This window comes from Penaeus vannamei, chromosome 23 (genome assembly GCF_042767895.1).
Source record: "Penaeus vannamei isolate JL-2024 chromosome 23, ASM4276789v1, whole genome shotgun sequence".
Lineage (NCBI taxonomy): Eukaryota > Metazoa > Arthropoda > Malacostraca > Decapoda > Penaeidae > Penaeus > Penaeus vannamei.
In genome coordinates, this window is record NC_091571.1 from 29,823,772 (window position 1) to 29,828,771 (window position 5,000).

General features: G+C 42.2%; 1 protein-coding gene across 16 annotated transcripts in view; it reads left to right on the forward strand.

Annotated features, from left to right (window-relative positions):
• The window catches only part of LOC113804292 (multiple PDZ domain protein), a gene marked incomplete at its 5' end in the record, with an annotated part of 877,687 nt that overhangs the window by 134,971 nt on the left and 737,716 nt on the right, over window positions 1-5,000 (forward strand).

The window sequence follows — 5,000 nt, forward strand, 5'->3', positions numbered from 1 at the left end:
TTCCGACTTTTCCAAATGAAAGACGCGCCACCGGTTGCCGGTAAAAGGTTCTACCAAAAGAGATGCGAAAAATGAAGACATCCTGCACTTGGAAGTTGGTTTCTACGGACAGCAATTCTTGTCCTGCGAACTATGTGGAAAAATACAACCAAAATAAAAACTTGTGATGTTAATTAGAATTACTTTTGCTTTCGCTTCCTCGCCGTTTTCTATGACGTTGAATAAGTGAGAAAATACAGCCTCCTTCATTTTCTTCCGTCTGATGACGAGCACTGTCAGTTTATTTCGAGGGAAAAAATTGCTCTTTTTCTTTCTGTGCCCGAGAGTTCTTTGGCGGGAAAGGGGGAGGGGGAGGAAGTAGGGAGACGTGGCCGCCCTCAAACTTCGTTAGGGCGGTGGCCTCACTAAATAAGTGTTTTCTTTAAGAGGAACCGGAGGATGTCTTATGAAATGAGGCAGATATTACTGTATATGTCGCTAAATGAAAGCGTATCATTTGTACTCCAAACCGGAGGTATACGCAGGATTTGTCCAAGATATCAGTGTAAAAAAATAGTCTGCTTTAGCCATCAATTTTTGATTTGTTCTTTGTTACAGCGAAAAAAAATATTTGTATGTTTGCTAATAAAGAGTGCGTTGCGCAGTATAATGGGTGGGGAGTGTAGCACAACCGCCCTTATATACACACATTAAGTATATGTATTAACACAGAGGAAGCTTAGAGTCTCCCCGCTTCTATATATGGTACACCCGGGACGACCGCGTTAAGGTCATGGTCGTAACACAGAGAAGAATGTATTGATTGAGAGTGTGATGCAGTTATGCAACATCGTGGAAGTGAAGCAACAGAGAGAGTAAGAGTAAGAGATAGAATTAGATATGGTGAGGATGAGAGACAGAGAGTGACATGGACAATGACTGAGAGTGACAGAGACCGTGAGTCAGAGGCTGAACGTGAGAGGTAGAAAGAATTGCGTATTTGATTAGATAATAAAGAGTTCGATTTTTGTTTCACACTGCGGACAATATGAAACTGAAGTGATTCTAACTCGGTATAACTTGATAGAATATATGATGTTGTTGGTTTTTATTTAGTCACAAAGATAGTATCAACGAGAACATTAATATCATCCATATTTTACAATATGAAAATAATCGATATCGAGGTCAGCAAAATTATACTCAGTGAATATACCCAGTGTTGTTTCCAGAAAGTATGTCTTGCAGTGAACTGAAGGAAGGTAATGAATTCGCCATGTTACACCCTGTCTTTGCGTGTGGGATGACAAATGGCCGACGGAGGATGTAGTGTCAAAAGAATACTTGCTACTTTAAAGAAGACAATTGATGCCCGATTACATGTCCCTTTCCAGGTGTGATTGAGAAAAGAAATGGCCGATCGAGCATCTAGTGCCAGATATGAAGTGTTCGCCACAGCAGACGGCGTTACAAATGATGCCTCTTTCCGGTGTAATTGGGAAGTGCAGTGGGCGTTCGAGCGCTTAGTGTAGAAAAATTAGTTTTGGGAACGTGTTGATAAATCGGTCATTCTCGGCCTGAAAAATATATAGGCTATTGGCTTCCGATATTTATCGGGTAAATGGAATATCAGTTGTGCCGAATATTATCTGACAGGCTGGAATGCTATTTGAATTAGGATTTTAAGCAGGGTCGATAAATGTTGTGCTTCCATTTGTGTTTCCCATTAAGCACACGAAAAATATAGTTGATTTGTCAATACTCATGTCCTTGACAATTTGTGATATTGCTTTTCTTTTCTTGATTTTCGACATTGGAAACAATGCAGTAGGAAGATAACTTTTTTTGTGTTTACGTAGGCCTTTTGTTTTTATTCTCTCATGTCTGAATTAGATAGTTAATATTTATGGATTGTTTATTCGGTACAGTTAACCCACAGAATGCTGGTGTTGTGATACATATTTTGTCCAATGTTTAATAATGAATACCAGCTGGAAATGGCCATGGTAATATTGAATAGTTTGGTATTAGCAATTCAAAAAGCAAAAACATTGCTTTACAGCGTGTTATTATACAGTATGTTATTCCGAGTATTCTTCTTTCCTTATATACCGTATAGGCCTATCTGATTGTTTTATGTAACAAATTACAGACATTGCGTTGGATTGCTTTATTTGATTTATTGTTTGTAGGTATTTTGAGATAAGAACATAATCTCCACGATTCGATTTTGTTTGTTTCGTTTATTCGTAAAAGGACTAATTTATATTTAACTGAATTGTGAATTTCCAAAATGTAACCACCTCGCATGGCATGGATTCTTGACAGTTTAGACAAGCGGTGGTTAGATTTTATTTTCCTTCTGTGGCTTTCTGTTGCATAATTGTAGTCATATATATATATATATATATATATATATATATATATATATATATATATATGTGCGTGTGTGTGTGTCTGTGTGTGTGTGTGTCGGTGTGTGTGTGTGTGTCGGTGTGTGTGTGTGTGTGGAGGTGTGTGTGTGGGTGTCGGTGTGTGTGTGTGTGTGTCGGTGTGTGTGTCGGTGTGTGTGCGTGCGTGTGCGTGTGTGTGTGTGTGTGTGTGTGTGTGTGTGTGTGTGTGTGTGTGTGTGTGTGTGTGTGTGTGTGTGTGTGTGTGTGTGTGTGTGTGTGTGTGTGTGTGTGAGTGCGCGCGCGCGCACGTGTGTGTGTGCGCATGTGCGTACGCGTGTGTGCATGTGTTACAGTGCTTACATATTTTTTTTATCTATATCAGCTTGCTGTTTGATTATATAAGCCAACCTTTGATTCTTACAACAGGGGAAGACCAAGAAATACACGGACAGTCAAACGACGAGAGAATATATGAAAGGAGGTGATAGATTAAAGATACATAATTAAACAGGTTATCAGACAGACAGGCAAGTAGAAAGAAATATGCAGAGACAGGCTGTTATATAAAGGAAGAGAGAAGAAAGGAAAAGAGGAGAGAAGTGAGAAAAGAGAAGAGAAAAATAATTATCATTACCCATACAAAGAAACGAAAACCCTCTTAAGCTGAAACATTTTAAAGCAAGAGAAGTGGGCTGGCGAGGGCTGCGTGGGGGGAGGAGGTTCTGGGGAAAGGGGGGCGGGTCAAGGGATGAAGGGAAGGGAAGGGGGGAGGGGGGGGGTCGAAGGGCATTCTCGAGGGGGCTTCTTTAAGCGGAGCAACTCTTCATTTGAAGCTCTGACTTCGTTCGTCGTCGACCCGAAGGGAAAACTCGTTTGTTTTGAGAAGTTGTGTTTGGTTGTGGCGCTGATGCTGTTGTTTGTGTTAGCGGTTGTTGTTAGAATTTGTTCTTTTCTTTTATGTCTTGTTTTATTGACATCGTCATGGTAATTTGTGGGTATCGTTATCATTGTTTCTATCAACAAAATTTTATTTGTGCCTTTAATGATTAAGTGCTATCTAAATCATTTTTTAATGTTAACCTAAAATTTACCGTTGTGGAGCTCCATGAAATATCATCACTGTGCGATATCAAAATAAAAAATTATTGGATCACCTGAAGTAGAAGTGACAGATGACACGTGGCCAGTGCGATGACAAACATACTCGTGCATTCTCTTTCGGATTTGTGTAGGTTTGCGGACTTACATACTTGTGTGCGTTTGGGAAAGTGTACATGAGTGACTGAGAGAATGTGAGTGAGTGGATGAATGTGTGTGGATGGATGATATGTGAGTGAGTAGGTGAATGTGAGTGAGTGAGTGGTTGAATGTGAGTGAGTGAGTGGTTAAATGTGAGTGAGCGAGTGGTTGAATGTGAGTGAGTGAGTGGTTGAATGTGAGTGAGTGAGTGGTTGAATGTGAGTGAGTGAGTGGTTGAGTGTGAGTGAGTGAGTGGTTGAGTGTGAGTGAGTGAGTGGTTGAGTGTGAGTGAGTGAGTGGTTGAAAGTGAGTGAATGAGTGGTTGAATGTGAGTGAGTGGGTGGGTGAATGTGAGTGAGTGGGTGGGTGAATGTGAGTGAGTGGGTGGGTGAATGTGAGTGAGTGGGTGGGTTAATGTGAGTGAGTGGGTGGGTGAATGTGAGTGAGTGGGTGGGTGAATGTGTGTGAGTGGGTGGGTGAATGTGAGTGAGTGGGTGGGTGAATGTGAGTGAGTGGGTGGGTTAATGTGAGTGAGTGGGTGGGTGAATGTGAGTGAGTGGGTGGGTGAATGTGAGTGAGTGGGTGGGTGAATGTGAGTGAGTGGGTGGGTGAATGTGAGTGAGTGGGTGGGTGAATGTGAGTGAGTGGGTGGGTGAATGTGAGTGAGTGGGTGGGTGAATGTGAGTGAGTGGGTGGGTGAATGTGAGTGAGTGGGTGGGTGAATGTGAGTGAGTGGGTGGGTGAATGTGAGTGAGTGAGTGGTTGAATGTGAGTGAGTGGGTGGGTGAATGTAGTGGTGAGGTGGTTGAATGTGAGTGAGTGGGTGGGTGAATGTGAGTGAGTGGGTGGGTGAATGTGAGTGAGTGGGTGGCTGAATGTGAGTGAGTGAGTGGGTGAATGCGAGTGAGTGAGTGGTTGAATGTGAGTGAGTGAGTGGTTGAATGTGAGTGAGTGGGTGGGTGAATGTGAGTGAGTGGGTGGGTGAATGTGAGTGAGTGGGTGACTGTGAGTGGGTGGATGAGTGAATGTGAGTGGGTGGGTGAATGTGAGTGAATGGGTGATTGTATGTGAGTTTAAAGGGGGAGGGAGAGAGAGAGAGAGACAGACAGACAGAGAATGTGTGTGTGTGTGTGTGTGTATGTATGTATGTATGTATGTATGCGGGTCAGCGTGTTTGTATGAGCGTGTGCGTACATCAGCGAGTGCGTTCGTGTGTACAGGCACCTGCGTGTATTTTTTTGCCAGATGCATATGTATGCTCTTAAAAAATATAGCATATCTACACGGGCATGTAACTGTGCGACGTATTTTTCCCAGAATGGAATATTTTGACAGTGGATTTATTTGATTCCCATCGATCTATACCTTACTCCAATTTACCTTGAAAAG